The sequence below is a fragment of the Sminthopsis crassicaudata genome, chromosome 3 (genome assembly GCF_048593235.1).
Source record: "Sminthopsis crassicaudata isolate SCR6 chromosome 3, ASM4859323v1, whole genome shotgun sequence".
In the NCBI taxonomy this organism is placed as follows: Eukaryota; Metazoa; Chordata; class Mammalia; order Dasyuromorphia; family Dasyuridae; genus Sminthopsis; species Sminthopsis crassicaudata.
Genome location: NC_133619.1, coordinates 83,140,321 through 83,162,503, shown reverse-complemented (window position 1 = coordinate 83,162,503; position 22,183 = coordinate 83,140,321). Strand labels below are relative to the sequence as shown.

At 36.6% G+C, this 22,183-nt stretch overlaps 1 protein-coding gene across 6 annotated transcripts in view; it reads right to left on the bottom strand.

Moving 5' to 3' along the window:
• Positions 1–22,183, bottom strand: part of HYCC2 (hyccin PI4KA lipid kinase complex subunit 2) — a 79,942-nt gene that overhangs the window by 46,374 nt on the left and 11,385 nt on the right. For all 6 annotated transcript variants that reach the window (XM_074299094.1, XM_074299090.1, XM_074299091.1 and 3 more), the window contains exon 3: positions 6,351–6,449. The gene's annotated coding sequence lies outside the window, so the exon portion shown is untranslated. The remainder of the gene's footprint in view (positions 1–6,350; positions 6,450–22,183) is intronic.

Genomic DNA, 22,183 nt, shown 5'->3' with positions numbered 1-22,183 from the left:
CTGCCCCAGGACAAACAGCTTCATTCTGTTATCTAGATGGGGCTGGTTGAGTCCTGAGCTGGAGAATTCCAACCTTGTTGAATTGAAGAGACACCCATTCAAATCTAAGATTTTCTATTCAATTTAGCTCAAGCTGTACCCAGCCCCATGAAGAACTGCCCCCATTTTGTAGATAAAAAGAACTAACTTGGGGCTCAGTCCTTATAGAGGACCTAATATGCCATGCCAAGGAAAGCCTCTCTCTTCCTGGTATAGCAACAAGTCTCTGCCCACTGGAATGATATTCTCTTTCAGTGCTACCCTCTCTATATCCTCACCTATTCCCTTAACGAGACTTTATACCTTTCTGCTGGGATCTCTCTACTAGAAACTTTACTTCTCTGTCAGACCTTGCCACTAAGGAATTCAGTCTTTCTATTCATGCATATAGCAAAGGCTGATTTCCCAATGCCAATAATAAACTTCTTTTTATCAGTCTAGCTTTTTGGGTTTGAAAATTCCTTTATGAAGGACTTCTCTGCAACCAAAACAGGGTTCCCACAACTTGTACCGAATCCAAAAGGAGATTTAGGGGAGCCAAACCTCTTCATTTGGTTCCCTGAACCTCGAACTTGCCAATAACCTCATGACCTGACCAACAGGAATCCTAATCTCATCATTTTGGTTCCCTGAATCTAATCTCATCATTAGTACAAATTATAAGAACAAATACTGGCCAATATGAAATGTGTTTTACATAAATGATATCACATAATCAATACCAAATTGCTTGCTTTCTCAAGGAGGGGGAGTGAGATGGGAAAAAATTTGGAACTCGAAATTGAAATTTTTAAAAGCTGATGTAAAATGCAAACTGATGATCATCTGCAATAGAGGGAAGTTTGCTCATCAGGAGCTTTTTATGAAATCATAGGTCCCAATTAAATAAATCAACTCAATATTATGTACCTTCTGCTGCTTTAAAAAAATAGCATCTTACATTTGTATATTATTTTAAGGTTGACAAAATTCTTTCTTCACAACTCTACAAAGTATTGTTAGACAGTTATTTCAAGTAATGAAATATTCTTCTTCTTTTTTTTTTTATTATAGCTTTTTATTTACAAGATATATGCATGGGTAATTTTACAACATTAACAATTGCCAAGCCTTTTGTTCCAATTTTTCCCCTCCTTCCCCTCATCCCCCTCCCCCTCCCCCTGATGGCAGGTTGACCAATACATGTTACATATGTTAAAGCATAAATTAAATACAATATATGTATACATGTCCAAACAGTTATTTTGCTGTACAAAATGAATCAGACTTTGAAATGGTGTACAATTAGCCTGTGAAGGAAATCAAAAATGCAGGCAGACAAAAATAGGGGTATTGGGAATTCTATGTAGTGGTTCATAGTCATCTCCAGAGTTTTGCTGGGTCTAACTGGTTCATTACTGCTCTATTGGAACTGATCTGGTTCATCTCATTGTTGAAGATGGCCACTTCCATCAGAATTGATCATCATATAGTATTGTTGTTGAAGTATATAATGATCTCCTAGTCCTGTTCATGAAATATTATTCTTAAATAGGGGCAGAGAAAAGTTACTGACATGTTCAGGGTTATGTAATATCAAAGTCAAAACCTAGAAGAGTGGTATCCTTATCTAAACATGAATAAACTGCTTTATATGTGTTACCTAACTTGAGCCTCCTGACAACTTTATGTTTTTGCAGGCACTATTCCTATTTTACAGATAAGGAAATTGAGGACAGGAGATATAAAAGTACGGTTAATAAATGTCTGAAGTAAAATTAGAACCAAGTCTTTTTTGACTTTAAATTGCACTCATCTTCTATACTACGCCAAAGGGCACCCCATGAGATAAGAATGTTTCCTTTCATTGTTAAATAACATCTTAGCATATTTAAAAATATTTAAACCATTTTCAGCTCCTAGCTATAATAAAACACATTTCAAGGATTTGGCTTTAAGCTGTAGGTGAATGACCTACATTTCTTTCAAGGAACAATAAATTCACAAATAACTAGGCATGGTTAGGAAATATATTTGGACTAAACTTATCCTAGATAATATACAAGGTTACTACAACAATTTTCATAGAGTGTTAGTACAAATGAGAACTATAGCCAATGTGAAACTCCAAATGGAACAATAGCATAACTATATTAAATTTTATTTTAAATCTTTATTATTTTCCCAAACTTCCTTATAAACTGTGATTTAGAGAAAAATGTTGACATTAAAAACAGATAAATATGACTATTAGAAAAGGGAAAAGTTTCTACCAAGACAAAGCTGTACAAACGAGGAGAAAAATTATTGCATCACTTGTTTTTTTATAAATGACATCTAAAAAATAAGAGAAAAATTTATCAGAGTAATAGTCATTCCATAACTAGACAGTAAAAGGATATGAACAGACAATACTTGAAACAAAATATCAATCTTCACATAATAATCAGAAAATGCAAATTAAAACAGACCAGACTTCAGCTGACCCATCAAACTGATACAATAGGAAATATGTCACTCGATCTTTTTTGGGGGGGAGGGGCGAACCTGGGTTGGAAAAACCCTAAAACTCAACCCCTCAGGACCTTTTGGAGCAACCCCACCCTCCTATTCCTAGGGGAAACTCCCATAATAATCTCTACCTTCAATTCAATTGGAGATCTTGCCTGGGCATAATTACTACCCTTTATTGCAGGGGTCCTCAAACTGAGGGGCCAAGGACGTTTATGTGGCCTGCCTATGGTAAAATCAGATCGGAAGTGACATTCCACCTAAACTCAAGTTGGCAATCCACTTCCGGCACTGGGTTGAGGCAGCAGAGACAGAAAGTGAGGCGCTCCAACAGTCTGAGGGACAGTGAACTGGCCCCCAATTTAAAAAGTTTGAGGACCACTGCTTTATTGATTAGTCTCTCAATTCATCTAGAGAATGCTCCCTAGCCCCAGGCCATAGAAATCTAAATATAATCAAGGTAGAGAAATCCAAACCTCAGGAATAGCTCACTAAGGGAAGTTGTTTCTCAGTGTAATAAACCCACTTTTTGCCAAAAATTTCACCTGGAGATCTTGACTCTGAATTCTTTCAGAAAAAACTGCAACACAACCTGGGGATCCTATCACTGTTAGGTACTTTTTACCCCTCAACAAAACTAGAGAACAAAATAAAATCTCAAAGGTAGCAAATAAAAGCTATACAGCTTTGAAAACAATGTGTAATATTAATTACATAGGTTTTCTGGAATAGGAAATTTATTGTTTTATAATGAATCCTCTTATGTTTTGCTGTATACATGTTGTGCCACAGTTCTCTTTTAAAGTCTTGACCCAGTTTCCCTAATTGTCCTATTCAGTTACTCTGCCTCAGGTTATAATCATTCCCTCTTAATGTTTGACAGGAAAAAGGTCTTATATCTTAGACCTTAGGCTATACTTATTCCCCCTTAATGTTTGATGGGATAAAGGTCTTTATCCATCTTATACATCTTTAGAATATCAGGAGCCTCTCCAGTACCTCCCATTATGTCATCCCCATGCCTCCCCCCCATTAGGTCAGCCCCATCCAGGTACCTCCCCCATTTTACCATTGTTCTTGTTACCCTATAAAACAATCCTGTGTGTCTGACATTGGCTGCTGGATTCTTGGAAATGATAGTCTCAGTCAGCCCTGGGACCAACCATGGATCCATTTGGTCCCAGTAAATCTCTCCCATTTACTAAACCCTGTATTAAATACTCTCTAATCTCTATCTTGCTCAGTTTCTCTGGCATTACAATGGAAATTTTTTTTTTCTTTTTCTTGTTTTGTATCTAAGTTTATGTGAATAAAAATTTTACAAACACATACAAACCCAAAAAACAAAATTCAGTGTTATGATGGAAGATATTGAGGCACCAGTACAAACCGCAGAATCCAGTCCAGTCAGGGACACCAGCCTAGTTAGGACAGATTCCACAAGCTTCTCCAAGGGATGGAAGCATGGAAAATACCAGAGAGGGTAATTTTTTTCCCTCCAGTTTTTCTGTAAATTCCAGATTCAGGACCTCAGAAGGCTTCTAGTCATGTAATTTAAACCTACTTAAAAATACAATACACTAACTCAAGTCAGCTGATAGAGAGAGGGTGCCAAACAACTTAATGATTGTTCCTTTTTCATGCTTTACAATATCTTGTCCTTTAATGGAGGACTTACCTAATCTTACTAAAGGAAAATGGAAGAACTTTAATGGACTCTAACTGCTTAAAGTCTCCCAATCTCAATCTCAGTCCCAGTCACCAAGAGGCTCACCAATCCTTGTCAAAGAGAAAGTATGGACTCTAAACAGCTTAGAGTCTCTCCATCTCTCTTCACCATTGTGCCCACCTGGATTGTGCACAATTTATCTGACTGACTGCAAACTTCTCCCACCAGGCTTATCTCTGAAACTGAATTAATCCTCTATGTTCCCTAGCCCACTTACTTCCGTTTTTTGCTTTTTTCAACTGTCTCTCTTTGGGAATTTACCCCATTGGAATGGAAGTTTCCAAGCTGAATTCAAAGACCACAGGAGAATTCTCTGGAGAGGGACTGCCCAAACATTTCATACAGGAGAGACCCCTCATGAATAGAACTATCCTGGAACAAGCCTCCAAACTGTGTGGGACAGCTATGACCCCTCCCCAAATTAAATTCAGAGACTTGCAAGGCAGAAAAGCAAAAAAAGATTTATTATGATCTCATGAGAAAGGGCAACTCCCAATAAACAAGGTGTAACCAGTAAAGGAGTGGAAAGCATAAACTACAAAAACAAGATTATGCAGACCCTAATGCCTCCTCCACTTTTCCTGGTCTTTCTTCCCATTGGCTAGGAATCTGGACTCCCATTCTGATGTGAAAATCTACCCCAGAAACAAAGAATATTAGTCAATAACAGACTTTTTACAATATTAAGTATTTAAATTCTAATGAAAAGATGAGGAAAGGGAACAGGGACAGGACGGGAATGTAAATTTATCTAAGATAATCAAATGCCTGCAGCTTTTAGCTATAGCCCAACTTGTTATTGCAAAGTCTTAAGTCACCGTTAGGGCATAGGTCAAGGTCACATTCCTATGTTCATCCCATTTATTCCACAACAAGAATTACAAATATATGCATATCCCTTGATCTAGTGATCAGTTAAAATTTATTATCCTACTAAAGTAGCTATAGATGGGGGAAAAAAAGACAAAATATATTATGTAATGAATTACTATATCATAGCAATGATTATAAATAGTTCAAGGGAATAAATCCGACAATTCAGATCAAGTGATGTAGAATGAAAAAAAAAAAAAAAATGAAGAATATAATCAGTAACTTTAAAAATATAAGGTCTTGAATAGGGTGCTGGACAGAGAGAAACTAAAGAATTGATCCTTGAGGCAAGTAGGAAAACACTGATAGAGATTAATCATTTTAGTTCCAAGGTATCACCCTCTGGGGAGGTCTTGAGCAGTCTCACCTTGCTACTCTGTCAGAAATCCCAGTCATGTCTCTGAGGTTAATTTTTTTCTATGAAATCTACTTATGGGTCATTCTATGGCTACTGCCTTCCTTTGGGTCAGTTTGCCATGACATTTTGCATTGTGGAATATTTCTCCTTACCCCTCTCCCCATGCCACACGGAATCTCCCCTAACTCCACTATTCTTCCCAACCCCACTTCTCCTTGTAACTAACCAATTTTTTTAGGGTGTGAGACTCTTTCTAGATTTTAGCTTGCTAGGTAAGGGCATACCCAACCTAAAGGGGTATTCCCTTTCTACTGGGTAACTGTGAGATCTATTGAGGAACTTGACTTTTATATGTTCTCCCACTCTATTTCATATTTACTATTCCTGGTATCTTATTGTTATTTTATTTTACTGGCATATTTTTCTTTGTTTCTTTTTTATATCCTTGTTTAACATTGGACTATCTATGTTTGTCAACATAAGTAAAAATAAAATTTATACTTAAAAGACATACAGGCACTAAAATCTTTTGCTGTTATTACAACTTGCAAAAGTACCAGAAATAGCTTATAATAGTACCAGAAGTAAACATTCAAATATAACTATGTTCAGTATAAATTAAATAACTATTCAATATCTAGAATATTTTCTTGAAATGAAATTTTAGGCAAAAAAATTTTTTTTCATGAAATGCAACTACTAAAAGGGATGTGTTGAAAAGCAATGCTTAAGATTATAAAATTGTTTAATAAAGAACTTCAGATTACAAAAATCTTAACAGTCAGATTAGCAGAGTAAGGTACATAAGTACACATATTTAAATATACATTTTTGTTTAAAGTTAATCTTACATAACTTTACCTTTTGTTTAAGAAGTCAAATTTCTACAGGAGGTGGTAGTAGAAGAAAACAGCAGATTTCAAGTGTGGAATACATTTGTTGAATTTTAAAATAGCCAGCCTGCAAAAAAATAAATAAAGATATAAAAACTAAGAAACATTCTTAGGAAAGTTATAACATAAAGTTTAAAAACAAAACAAAACAGGGTTCAATGTGCAGAATAAAAACAAATTCAAATTTTTAATTAGCAATTCAATTTAAGTGTGTGCTTAAAATTGACATAAATTTCATTAGGTCAAAAAAACAGATGTAATAATTATTTTCTTAGAAATGTGCTATGATTTCATGAGTTTTTATATGACAACTGATTTCTGGGTCAAAATTTTAATGCAGGGGCAGCTAGGTGGCGCAATGAATAGAGCACCAGCCTTGAATTCAGGAGTTCCAATCTGGTCTCAGACACTTAACACTTCCTAGCTGTTGACCCTGGGCAAGTCACTTAACCCCAGCCTCGAAGGGGGGGAGGGGGGAATTCTAGTGCAGATTCTTTAATCTTCCAAATAATCTGTACACAGCATATTAACACAATGATAAAATGTTTTAAGTATTTATGTAATTCTTGTATTTAATACATGTTTACCATCACATTAGCATATCAACCTAATCTTTGTTTCTTTTTTTTATAAAATTATCTTCTTGATTCTGCTGTCAAGCAGTGTAATTAATATCCTCTTTTTTTATTTGTTTGTTTGTTTGTTTGTTTTGCTAAATTCCCTTAGAAATTTAGTCTGTCAGAGTAATGTGTGGTTGGAAAGAATCTGTTGCAGAAAACAAGCATCAAATTAGTACAAGCAAAACAAATCACAAGGTCCATGTGATGATTTAAAAGAGAAGAATAACGTAAGTATGGAGGAAGTGATATGAAAGCACTGAATGGAAGAAAACATAAATGTAAAAACCATAACTTTAAATGTGACAGGATTTCTTCTGCTTACAAAAATGATGTATGGTAGCATGGGATAAGAAAATAAAACCCAATAATTTTCTAGGGAAAAAAAAATTAGCATGTGTCACTTGGTATCACAATTATAATAAATTTTTGCCCCTTAACTTGGAGTGTGCTAATTCTTTCGCCAAACCCATGACACTGACCAAGGGGAATCCTAATCTTGTTGGATGTCTTTTCCCTCAATATTGGGAGACATAAAAAGCTTAGATAAATGAAGAGACACTTGCGATGGCCATTTCTTAAGGAATATGATACCTAAATTGATTACTTTTTCAATGGACATTTGTAATTGCCTATTAAATGCTAAGCACAGTGCTAGGAGCTGGGAATACAAAAAGAGGCAAAAGACAGTACCAGCCCTCAAGGAATTTACAATCTAATAAGACAATATGCAAATAAATACATACAGGATACTAGATACAGGATAAAGAATAAACATTTCACCAAGAAAAGGCATGGGAAAAGTTTCTAGTAGAAAATAGGATTTTAGTTGGAACTTAAAAGAAAACCACATTACCCAATAGTCAAGAGCAGAAAAGGTCAATGGGACCAGAAAGAGAGTTCTCTTTTTTTTTTTTTAAGTTCCTTTTTAAAATTAATTTTATAATTATAAAATTTTTGACAGTATATATGCATGAGTAGTTTTTTTTAATAACATTATCCCTTGTATTCATTTTTCCAAATTTTCCACTCCCTCCCTCCACTCCCTCCCCCTGATGACAGTCAATCCCATACATTTTACATGTGTTACAGTATAACCTAGATACAACATATATGTGTAAATCCAATTTTCTTGTTGCACATTAAGTATTGGATTCTGAAGGTATAAGTAACCTGGGTAGATAGACAGTAGTGCTAATATTTTACATTCAATTCCCAGTGTTCCTTCTCTGGGTGTAGTTGTTTCTGTCCATCATTGATCAGCTGGAAGTGAGTTGGATCTTCTTTATGTTGAAGATATCCACTTCCATCAGAATACGTCCTCATACAGTATTGTTGTTGAAGTGTATAGTGATCTTCTGGTTCTGCTCACTTCACTCAGCATCAGTTCATGCAAGTCTCTCCAAAACCAGAAAGAGATTTCTCAAAAAGTCTATAGGATATCATGCGGCAGACCTTGTGCCTAAATTTCAGAAAGTCCCATAATCCATATTCTCAGAGGGCTATAGAGAAGGAAAGGTCAAACAAACCCTAGGTTTAAGCTTTGGGAAGTCACATGACCTACAGGAAGTGGACAGCATTGCTGACCACTGATCAACAGTAACATCTTTTTCAGTCCATCCAATGAACCCAAGTCTTTTTACTATATAATTTACTCCCTGTTTTCTGCCATGTGTCAAACATTACGTAGGGCTGTTCAGCTGGTGTGCTTGGACCTCTCCTTGCAAGGACCAAATAAATTTTCTCCTGTTTATATCTGAAGGTGCCTCTGAGTAGTCAATTTGGGTAAGGGGGGTCTAACCCTCAGTCCACACAGTTTATAGGGGCCCATCCGGGATCTGTGACTTCCTGGAGATGGCTGGGGTTTTGGCAGGTGCCACGTTGGGTTTTCTCTAACCATCCTTAAGATGGGACTCTCAGCCTATCTCTCTATGAGCCTGAAGAGAGGCATTCAAATGCAAACAGAAGCATAAGTCTTCAAAGAAACAAGGAGACTTGTAGCAAGGTAACTTGTATGTGCATAATCCAGAGGTAATAGCCACTGCCTGTGCCTTTGGGCTGTCCTTAGGCTGAATGGGACCTTAGGATCATCAAGAATTGGGGCTTACTAGCCAGAAGAAATACTGATAAATGGCACAGAGCAGGGGTACTTTGGATGACTGCTGTATGGGGATGACCTCTCTGGACTTGAGGATCCAAGACAAGAGGTTGGCTCTGTGCATCTCTGTGCATGAGATTGGAACTGCTTTCCCCAGAAGGAAAAGGGGAAAGAGCAGTCCAAACTACATGGCATGAGGAAGGGGAAAGATACCCAGTGCCTGGGTAGACTGACTCAAACTTGCCAAGTTTGGAAAAAGTCTTGGTTCTGGGTATGGAGTTCTAGTCTCTTCACCTTTAGTTTTCTGGAAGTCTTTGATTGCGATGTTTAGTAGTTAATCTAAAACTTAGGACTGAAAATTGTATGTTAGTTATTTGCATGAAGGCAAGGTTATTTTTGATGCTGTATCAAAGATTCCACTGCTTAGCAATGCAAGACCAAGTCCTCTGAAAATGGTTATTTCTACCAAAGTCTCCATCTGCCTTCAGCAATTTAATATTTATTTAAATGCATAATAGTCTCCTTGTTTAATGAATATGATCTATAGTTTTCTTGAGGTACCCAAAGCAGAATTTTATCCTGATACCCCTGCATTAGTTTTGACTGTGTCTTACAAGCATATTTGATAGGTTATACACAATGGTTTGTAAGATTTTTTTGGTCTGTTTTTATAGACCCCAAGCCTCTGATTACTGAAACTTGCTATTGAAATGAAATCTCTTGGGATTGTAACTAATACTGTTTTGAGTTTCAAATTTGGATATGATTGCCTTGTTACTCAGAGGGATGCCTTCCTGAACTGTTACAGATGGATGTCTTATCTGGGCAAGAGCTGGGAGGACTACATTAGCCTCTGCTTAAGGTGGGATCTTCTGATTCAGTTTCCCGGTTGTTTGTTTCCCACCTCATTATTCCTGAATTTGTCTATAAGGTGCAATTGCTACTGAATTATTGGTTGTCAGAGCTAAAGATGCTTTATCCTGTCATGTAGTACTCAGGCTGTGGCCTGAAGGATCAATTTTGACTGATTATATTATAATCATGTTCCTGCTTTTTCCTCTTGTAGCAAATTTCTGTAATCAGAGCAAGTGATCAGTAGAAGACATGAGCACAATACAAGTACGTAGATGGTATCTTGAACTGCAGCCCAGCCCTGGAGGCTTCTCTAGCCTCTGCCATAAAAACCCTTAGCTTTCTGGCTTCCAGTGTCTTTATCTGAAGGCCCATTTTGCCTATCAGTCTGTTAAGTATTTGAACCAAGAATTAACTCCCACCTCCCTTTTGCTCACAGCTGAGAGGAAGCAGACAGGACAAGGCTTTTAAGACCTGGAAAGCTAAACTGATCTTTCTCCCACCTTAGCCTTTTACTCTGTTATGTTGAGGATAGGCAGGGCCAGGGGTCTTGACTTAACTAATCCCTGAGACCTGATCCTAGATTCCTTGCTTATTTCTCAAAGAAACTTGGTGTGTTTGGGTGACCCTCCTGCCTTAGAACAGTGGCTTCCACAGGCCCTTCTAACTGAGGAAGCCTCTAAAGCCATCTTGAGCCAATCATTGGAGATTCTGGATTCCCTCCAGGTTTGGAATATTTTTACCCTCATCAAAGCTTTAGAATTGGGGAAAGAAATGAGAGTGAATATCTATGATAACTCCAAACAAGCCTTTCATGTTTTGCATGTTTCCATATATGGAAAGAAAGGGGATTTTTGCATTAAGTATGCAAGGGAACAATTACTGCAAGCTATCCATGGATCTAGAGCAGCTTCTATTATGTTTTGTAAAGGACAACAGAAGAGAGGAAGTCAGGCCAAGGAAAACATGCTTGTCCCTGAGCATGGAATCTTTAATTCCCCAACTCCTGACTCCTACATTCCTTCATATAGCTCCCAGGCAAGTAAATTCTGAAAGGAATTTTTTGTTTTGTTTTGTTTTTTGCTGAGGTGATTGGGGTTAAGTGACTTGCCCAGGGTCAACACAGCTAGTAAGTGTTAAGTGTGTGAGCTCAGATTTGAACTCAGGCTTTCCTGATTTCAGGGCTGGTGCTCTATCCACAGTGCCACTTAGCTGCCCCCTGAAAGGGTTGTTTAAAATGGCCTATCTGTGTAGAGGGTCACAGTCAGTGGGGAAACTCTAGATAAGGTATAAGACCCTTTAGCCCAGAGGGAACCTGCTAACAATGTCTGGTTCAACTCCCCATCTCCCCTAAGGGCTCTCGGCCTTCCTGAGAAGTCGGGGCAGTGACAACCTGTGTTAGTTAAGATTGAAGCAAAGTGATACAAGGTAGAAGAGTGATACCAGGTGGCAAACCACATACAATAGTAAGTTGTTTATGTGGTTCCACGTGTGCACTGTTGTTTTTGTTACATTATAAAAAGGGGAAAGTCCTTGAAATAAACAGACTCCATTTTTCCACCATCCTCAGGAGTACCGCCTCATCACTTTTCCATTAGGAAGGTATATTTTAATCACCCTGGCATGGGGGCTCTAAAAAGCAGGACACAACGTATCTGGAGGAAAGGTACATACATAGGGAAGGATTGGCAGATATATTCTGCACACATGCCCTGGGAGGGGCTTTAAACTGCTTTTGGTTTTTGTTGACACCTGTACTAACTGGGTAAAAGCCTTCTTTTGTAAGACTGAAAAGGCTCTAGAGTTTTTTCTAAAGGAGATCATTCTCACTTAAGGCCACACTGTTCCATCTCTTGCCCTGACTTCTTCGAGAAAACAAAACTAGAAATTTGGGGAATATGTTCTTTGGTATTTATTCTAGGAAAAGTTGTTTGGATTGGAGACATTCATGATACCTTGTCTCCTCCCATCCCCCAGTTTTCCTCTGGATGGGGTTCCTGGAATCCCCTAGTAACCTTCATACTAACTCTACTTTTGTGTGTGTGTGTGTGTGTGTGTGTGTGTGTGTGTGTGAGAGAGAGTTGTTTCTTCCAGACTTCAGGCCATGAAATTCCAACTACTTGGTCAAAATGAAATTACCTCATACCTGATTTGACATTTTGGGCCCCCAAATGCTGCTGATGTTACAAGTCATTTGTCTCCCCTCCTCAGTCTGGACCCCATTAGGCAGGGCCAGCTTATGCCCCTTATCAGCCTGAAACAACTCCATAAGATAAGACCTTCACATCCCTTTATCCCAATGAATTTGGGTCTGAACTGCTTGAGGTGGGAATGATGCCTCTGGGTCTGGACAGAGTTGTAGTTCCATGGATAACAATGGCTGCCAGATGCCATTCTGTTGGTCTGTGATGACAGGGTTTCCAAGACAGATAGTAGAAATTGATGGAAGCAGGATCTCTGATTCTTGCTCATTGCTTTAAGCAGCAATATCCTATCACCTGCTTGCTTATATCACTAGAATAATTCCAGATTTCTTAGCTTAAAATGGTTCCTGAAAGCTTCCACTGATGTGTGGGTATTGGTTCTAAATGGTAGAGGGCAGGTTACAGTTAATACTGAAAAGAGGGAGGAGCAGAAGGTTTAGATAACAAGATCATCATAGTAGAAGAAATATATCAGGATTAATGTAAGAAAACTTCAAAGGTATGAAATAAAGAGGAGGGAATGAATGGGACTCAAAAAGTCTATGAGAAAGAATGGGTCAGACCTTAGGCCTAAGTTTCAAGAAGTCACATGATCTCTATTCTCAGGGTTGTAGGGCAGAAAAGGCCAAATCCTAGGCTTGTTTCAGGAAATTATGTGACTTTCTTTCTATTCTCAGGAAGTAAGCAGCATTTCTGACCATTGGTCAATAATCAGCATTCCTTCCTTTACAATTCATCCAATGAACCCAAGTCTTTTGGTTAAATAATTCACTTCCTGTTTTCCACTATGTGCCACACACCATGCTGGACTTCTCAGTTGGTTTCCACACTCATTCATGGACTTCTTGCAAGGACCTAAAAAATGCTTTCTGTTTGTATCTGAAGATGTCTGTAAGTTGCCATTTTGGGTAAGGGCACTTTGTCCCACACAAAGGGAGAGCATTCTAGGGATGGGGAATTTGGTCTTTGAAGAGGTGATTTTTCAGAAAGCATTAAAGGACAAACAAACCGAAGGATAAAACAACAAAGAAGTTTCAGTCACTTCCTCACTTGGAATTTTCCCCCAACGTTTTGGAATTCCTGGTTTCAGATCAATCACTATATTCTTAATGGACCCTTTCTTGGTTCCTATAGCTACCAGTACAATTCTATATCAAGACCAGCTTGTTTCATGGTTTCATTTTATATTCTCATTCTCTCTCTCTCTCTCTCTCTCTCTCTCTCTCTCTCTCTCTCTCTCTCTCTCTCTCTCTCTCTCTCTCTCTCTCTCTCTCTCCCCTCTCTCCCTCTCTCCCTCTCTCCCTTTCTCCCTTTCTCCTTCCCTCCCTCCCTCCCCCTCCTTCCCTCCCTCCCTTTAGGTTAAATTGCCCTAATAAATATGTTCATGGCTCTTGCCACCTTTGAGTTATAACTCGCCACAGAACTTTGCTTTGTGCTTTTCTCCTCTCAACTCCCCAACATGCCTTATGGTATCTTTTGCCTTCTGACAGCTAACTCTTAAGGTACCAAATCTCTTTTAGGATTTAGCCTGCCAGCCAAGGGCACACCCTAGGGTGCTCCTTTTCTACTGGATAAAATGTGAGTTCCACTGAGGAATTTGTCTTCATTTAATGCCCTTAATCACATCATGTTATATACAGCAAGACCAAAGGAATGGAAGCATAAATATTAAATGCTAAGAGCAACAACTCACAATTTGGCGGAAATATAGAACAGGTGGAGAACAGTATAAAGTAACGTTAGAGTCAAGAGTATAAATTTTCTTGAATGCTTAACAATGAAGTCTACAAAATGACTAGAATCAGTGCATCCAATTTTCCTTTTATACTTTTCTTAACGTTCTGCAATGATTTCCAACCTTATCATTCAAATGAAACTTGTTCTTTACAAAGTTACCAAAGATTTTCTAATTTAAAATTGAATAGCCTCTTTTCAATCCTCATTCACCTTGACCTTGCTGCTATATTTGACACTTTGGATCACTCTTATCTAATGCACACTTTCTCAACCATTTTTTCTCAGTCGCTGCTGATTCATCATGTATGTCACTGTTATGTGTATATCATAAGGTTCTGGTCTCAAATAATTTCTCTTTAAACTATCTCAGTGATCTTAATTACAATGAATGTATATTCAATCAGTCATATTCTGCTTTTAGGACCCCAATTCTGCACATTACCAAATGCCTGATGAATATTTCAAACTGAATATCCTATAGGCAGCTCACACTCAACATATCCAAAGCAAAACTCTTTTTCTCCCTTGCCTTGCCCTCAAAATCTACATTTCAAAATTCCTTATTACAGTGAAAGGCATGCATCATCATCCTTCTGAATGAGATAAGGTGAGATCTCTCAAGACAGTTGCGAAAATCGAGTAAGGCTTCATCTACTTCAGAATTCTAGTAGGCCTGAAGGACTTTGAAGTTCAAGTAAAGGACATTGCCTTCCCCTCCTATGATATCTCCCTATTTCATCCAAATATGGGCAACTATGTACTTATTGGTCAAGTTCAATTTCATGGGTAGATCTCGCGTTTAGAATGTAAGACTCTCAGCCAATGAGGATGAGGGTCAGTGGTGGGAGGGGGCGTTTTGCGTTAGGGATTAAAGGTGCTGTCCTGCCCACAGGAGGCGCTTCCTCTCTTCGATAGTCTACTCGAAGAGTGGGACGCCCTTCTCGCGAGAATGTACAATAAACTTTGCTTTTCTCTAGAGCTCTCTCCAGCTTTTTTATTAAATGGTGACCCTTCACCATTTCCGTACCACACACTTCCAATTACCTTGGTTATTAACTTCTCACTTTGCCTCAACCTATTTATCAAATCAGATGTCTAATCTTTCCTAGTTTCACATATCATCTCTTATCAGGATTTCTACAGTAGCATCTGACATTTAAAGCTTCTTTTGACCTTTCTTGTATTCTTACACTTTCCCATCTTCTTTGAACAGTACAACTTAACTATCCATAAGGGTGTATCCACTGTTACATATTCAAGTTCTATATTCACGTCCCATTAACTGTGCCTTTATACTAGCTATTCTCTATGTCTAGAATCCTTCCTCACTTGGAATTTTCCCCAAAATTTTTGGAATTCCTGGTTTCAGATCAATCACTATATTCTTAATGGACCCTTTTTTGGTTCCTATAGCTACCAGTACAATTCTATATCAAGACCAGCTTGTTTCATGGTTTCATTTTATATTCTCTCTCTCCTTTCCTTTCTACCTCCACCTCCCAACCTGTGATTGGATTCTGGATTAGAGGAAGAAAAGAACAGGGAAGTTTAAGCTAATTGTGACAATCCCAGAGTACTAGTTCTGAGAAAACTCCCTTCCCACAACAATTTTCTCTATACAGAAGAAATAGGAAACAGAAGGAAGTATTAAGGATGAGGAAAATGAAGCTATTGAAGGCAAACATAAAAAAGCAGAAATAGTAAATTTACTTTTTGTTGACAATGAAATAAAAATAGTAAATGTTACAAGACCATAAACAAAATTCACAAACCCAAATAATCAATTAACAGTGAAATCTAAACAATGAATGAGCTTACAAATAAAAAAAAAAAATTATATGAAAAAAAAAAAACAAAAAACAATGAGAAATATGACAGAATTTCTGGTTTGTAACTTAAGCAACCTTCAGAAGAAAAATCATGTCCCTATAAACAAAACAGAAAAAAGACCTCAAAGTTATCACCAACACTTGACAGGTCATTAGCATAATTGTTTTGTTGGTTCTTTGCAGTTACACACAGGCCAATTAGCAGCATCTAGGAGTCAGTACTTCAGTATCTAGCTGACTTCCCCTAATTTAGCAGTCTCAGGAAATGGCCCAAATTAATTTATGATGTGGTTGCCAGTGGCTTCCATATGCCCCTAATTTATGAGGCAGTTTATGAATAGTTGCTATGCTTACTTAATTTATGGGATGCTTCCCATAAATTTATGCTTCCTTTTGCCATTTTATTTCTTACTATTACCTTATATTAGCTCTTTATAAACTTATTATGTTAATTAGGGCAGGGATTGGGGGAGAGTAAAGAAGACTAGAATCAGATATAATTTCAAAACAAACTTTCTAGTTTCTAATAATATCATCAATTGATTTGATCTTGATATTATTTTCTCTCCTTTTCATCTAGGTTCTTCCTACCTGTCTGGCCACTTCTCCCTACTTTTTACTAGATCCTCATGCAAGTTAGGCTTCCTAATCATGGTGTCCCCCAAAGCTCTGTTCCAGGCCCTCTTTTCTCTACATAATATTTCACCTTGTGATCCATAAGTTTAATGTCTTCAATTTTTAACTATCCTGAGGACTCTCAGATCTACTAATCCAGTATTAACTTTTATATAATCTCTACATACATAGCTCCCTACTAGATATTTTGAACTGGATGTCTACTTCATGTCTAAAACTGTCAATGTATCTAAACTGAACTGGTAGCTTTTTTGGAATCTTTCAGACCTGATTTGGGAGAAAAGCTAGTAATAGAACTGCTAATAGCTCTTCCAACATTGGTCTGACAGGTAAAATGTAGAAACTTGAATTTGTCTTAATTTGCATTTCTCTAATTATTAGTAATGTGGAACATTTTTTCATATGGCTACTGATTGGTTTCTGACCATCTATCTATTGGGGAATGTTCCTTTTAAATTTTAAATATAATTTCTTTAGCTAAATAATCTGCCATAAAAATATTTATTTTCCTAGTTACTTCTTTTCCCTCTAAATGCTTCAGCAGTTTTACACTCACTGTTCCTAGTTCTGCCCTCTATAGCAGGCAAAGTAAATGTAAAAAGAGATTTAGTCACCTCCTCTGTATCCATTTCCAGTTCCTTCAACTAACTTTCCCTTCACCTTCCTGGTCATTTTCAAAATATCTTATTGAGAACTTAATAAAACTGAACTAACCAGAGCTGAATATGACAGACTCATTCTCTTCCTGTTCTGGATATCATTCTTCTCTTAATGAAATCTAAGTTAGAATTACCAATTCTGGATGAATGTGGTAGTGGGGTTGATGGTAAGAAACAGGACCAATGGAATGTGAAGAAACTCTAAGGAAAGTTATATAAAGAGGGTCATGTAGTCATTTAATTTTTGTTCTTTCCTATTCATCACTAAGAAGAAAAAGTGAAAGCCATGGGGTAAAAGTTCAAGAATGAGGGAGGTAAGTCTTAACAGGACAGGGAAGAGCTTTAGAGTTCTGGTAGTTCAGGATGGGCAGATAAAAAGATGGCCAATGTAGAATGTGAAACAAGATGGAATGGATTCTATTATTATTATTTATATTATAAAGAGAGCTATAGTTTTATATATATATATATATGTATATATATATATATATGGATTCTATTATTATTATTTATATTATAAAGAGAGCTATAGTTATATATATAGCTATATCTCTGGCTTTCTTATTACCAGATAATGTTAATATTAACCATACCATTTGCCTTTCTTGTCGTCAAGAGAATAATTTAAAATATGTTGAAAATGACCATGATAAAAATATGAGATAGGAATGTTTTTGTACAGAACTCTGGAAATCCTATAGTAGTAGATCTAAAGTGACTATCAGAAAAGTTTTTTTTTTTTTTTTTTTTTTTAAACAAAGTTTAAGGCTTTTTGAGTTGGAGGAGCTTCCTGATGGATATATTAACAGGATGGTGTTACATTTAGATATATACAAATGTAGATGTGTGTGAAAGATAAAGCTTTATTGACCAGATATAGCCAAACCACATTGTTGGCTCATAATGAACTTGAAATTCACTACAATTCTCAGTTCTTTTTCACATGAACTTTTTCAAATGATCATGCTTTTCCATCTCTTTATCAGCCTTCATTGTCTATCCCTTTAACATCTGAACATCTTTAAACAATTTGAGATGAAATTAAAATCACTTATCGCCATATGAAAAAATGCTCTAAATTATTATTGATCAAAGAAATGTAAATTAAGGCATCTCTGAGGTACCACTACATACCTCTCAGATTGGATAAGGTGATAGAACAAGATAATGATGAATGTTAGAGCACATGTGGGAAAACTGGGACATTAACACATTGTTGATACTGATCCAACCATTCTGGAAAGCAATTTGGAACTATGCCCAAAGGGCTATAAAATTGTACATACCCTTTAATTCATCAGTCTCACTACTGGGTTTGTATCTCAAAATGGGGAAAGGGCTCATATGTGCAAAACTGTTTATAGTGGCAAGAAACTGGAAATTAAGTGGATGCCCATCATTTGGGGAATGGCTATAAGTTATGCTATACGAATGTAATGAAATGTTATTGTTCTTTAAGAAATGATGAGCAGTTTAATTTCAGAAAATCCTGGAAAGACTTACATAAATTGATGCTGAATGAAATAAGCAGAACCAAGAGAACACTGTAAGTAGTATTAGCAAGATTTTATGATGATTAACTGCAATGGACTTGGCTCTTCTCAGCAATGCAGTGTTCAAAACAATTCTAATAGACTTGGGCTGGAAAATGCTATATACATACAGAGAAAACTATGGAGTCTGAATGTAGATCGAAACAGACCTTTTTGTTTTGGTTTGTTTTTTCCTTTCTCATGATTTCCCCCCTTTTTGGCCTACTTTTTCTTGCACAACATGACAAATATGGAAATATGTTTAAAAGGATTGCACATATTTAACCTTTATCAGATTGCTTGTCTTGGGGAGGGGAGAGACAGGATGGAGAGAAAAAAATTTGGAATTCAAAATCTTTTTTTTCTTTTTTAAATAATTCAAATACATGCTTTATATATTGCTAGCTTAACATAGATAATATGGGGACCCTGAAGTATTGGATTGAGGTACCTCCCAAGGAGCTGAGCCTTCATAGTAGCCCCTCACTCTGGATGCCCAAGGTCCCTTCCCCCCTTTTTTGTGTTTTTTTTATTATTAATTTTATAATTATAACATTTTTTACAACATTATCCCTTGTACTCCCTTATGTTCCGAATTTTCCCCTACTTCCCTCCACCCCCTCCCCTAGATGGCAGGCATTCCCATACATATTAAATATATTATAGTATATCCTAGGTACAATATATATGTACAGAACCAAATTTTGTTGTTGTTGTTGTTGCTGCAAAGGAAGAATTGGAATCAGAAGGTAAAAATAACCTGGGGAGAAAAACAAAAAATGCTAACAGCTTACACTCATTTCCCAGTATTCCTTTTCTGGATGTAGCTGATTCTGTCCATCATTGATCAATTGGAATTGGATTAGCTCTTCTCTATGTTGAAGATATCCTCATGAAGAATACATCCTCATACAGTATCATTGTTGAAGTATATAATGATCTCCTAGTTCTGCTTCTTTCACTCAGCATCAGTTGATGTAAGTCTCTCCAAGCCTCTCTGTATTCCTCCTACTGGTCATTTCTTACAGAACAATAATATTCCATAACATTCATATACCATAATTTACCCAACCATTCTCCAATTGATGGGCATCCATTCATTTTCCAGTTTCTAGCTACTACAAAAAGGGCTGCCACAAACATTTTGGCACATACAGGTCCCTTTCTCTTTTTTAGTATTTCCTTGGGATATAAGCCCAGTAGTAGCACTGCTGGATCAAAGGATATGCACAGTTTGATAACTTTTTGGGCATAGTTCCAGATTGCTCTCCAGAATGGTTGGCTTCTTTCACAACTCCACCAGCAATGCATCAGTGTCCCAGTTTTCCCACATCCCCTCCAACATTCATCATTATTTGTTCCTATCATCTTAGCCAATATGACAGGTGTGTAGTGGTATCTCAGAGTTGTCTTAATTTGCATTTCTCTGGTCAATAATGATTTGGAACACTCTTTCATATGAGTGGAAATAGTTTCAAGTTCATCATCTGAAAATTGTCTGTTCATATCCTTTGACCATTTATCAATTGGAGAATGGCTTGATTTCTTATAAATTAAAGTCAATTCTCTGTATATTTTGGAGATGAGGCCTTTATCATAACTTTTAACTGTAAAAATGTTTCCCCAATTTGTTACTTCCCTTCTAATCTTGTTTGCATTAGTTTTGTTTGTGCAAAAGCTTTTTAATTTGATGTAATCAAAATTTTGTGGTTAATAATGATCTTTAGTTCTCCTTTGAACACAAATTCCTTTCTTCTACACAAGTCTGAGAGGTAAACTATCCTATGTTCCTCTAATTTATTTATGATCTCGTTCTTTATGCCTAAATCTTGGACCCATTTTGATCTTATCTTAGTATGTGGTGTTAAATGTGGGTCCATGCCTAGTTTCTGCCATACTAATTTCCAATTTTCCCAGCAGTTTTTGTCAAATAATGAATTCTTATCCCAGAAATTGGGATCTTTGGGTTTGTTTTATTCACTATCTTGCCCTGTGAACCTAACCTATTCCACTGATCAACTAGTCTATTTTTTAGCCAGTACCAGATGGTTTTGGTGACTGCTGCTTTATAATATAGTTCTAGATCAGGTACAGCTAGACCACCTTCATTTGATTTTTTTTTTCATTACTTCCCTTGAAATTCTCAACCTTTTGTTCTTCCATATGAATTTTGTTTTTATTTTTTCTAGGTCATTAAAATAGTTTATTGGGAGTCTGATTGGTATAGCACTAAATAGATTAGTTTAGGGAGTATTGTCATCTTAATTATGGAATTCAAAATCTTACAAAAGTGCATGTTGAAAATCTTTACATATATTTGAAAAAAATAAACTACTGAAATCTTTTTAAAATTAGCACATAAAAATATATGTTTAGTTTGCTTTGTTTATATATTTGTTAAGGATAAAGGTATGTGAACTCAAAGTTGTAAATGCAGATGGCAATAACAGGGCCTTCAAACCCAAGCACAGCAGGGGCACAGGAGAGTGTGGAGAGAAAAATATATTTCCTTTCACCCTATCCTGAGTCCTACACACTGAGGTCTTCCTACTACCTTGTATTCAAACAGGAAAAACTGTCTTCTGTACTCCCCCGCCTCCCATCCTTCATCTCCTTCATGGGGATGCTTGGTGTTACTGCACTTCTCTCAATAGCAAAAGACTGTTCCTCTGCAATTGTTTTCCTTACTCCCACCATAGATAGAATTATTACTGCTGGGAATGAATCTTTTCAGTGTAAACTGAATCAGAAACAAGGATATAATATCCACAAGACTTTAGAATGATTAGTAAGACAGAATATACAGATACAGGGACAGAAAGAGGCTAGAAATTTTTAGAAAAGTGGCTTTAAAATATCCTTCAGATTGGAAAGACCAATCACATCATATCTATAAAGATGAAACGCTTCATGCTTTGAAATTATCATTTTCTGTTTTTTTGCCATTAAGAAAAAAGTCAAAGCTTTTTTCGAGAGGAAATCCTCAAAAAAAAAAAAAATTGACTGTGCAATGAATACAAATTAATTTATTTCAAATGAAGTTTATTCTCCAGATAGAGAACCAAAATACTGAAATATCAAACTGCCTGCAGGGATGATATACAGAGAGGTTTGGAGAGACTTACATGAACTGATGCTAAGTGAAATGAGCAGAATGAGGAGATCATTATACACTTCAACAACAATACTATATGAAGATCAATGCTGATGGAAGTGGCTATCTTCAACAATGAAAGGATCCAAAATCAGTTCTAATCGATTAGTAATGAACAGAACCAGCTACACCCAGCAAAAGAACACTGGGAAAGGAGTGTGGACCACAATTAGCATTTATACTCTTTCTGTTATTGTTTGCTTGCATTTTTGTTTTTCTTCTGAGATTATTTTTTTACCTTTTTTCTAAATCCCATTTTTCTTGTGTAGAAGACAACTGTATAAATATGTATACATATATTGTATTTAATATATTTAACATGTATGGGACGACATGCCATTTAGGGGAGGGGGTGGGGGAAGGAGGGGAAAAGTTGGAAGAGAAGTTTTTGCAAGGGTCAACGTTGAAAAATTACCTATGCATGTTTTGTCAATAAAAAGCTATAATAAAAAAAATAAACTGTAATTAAAAAAAAAAAAAAAA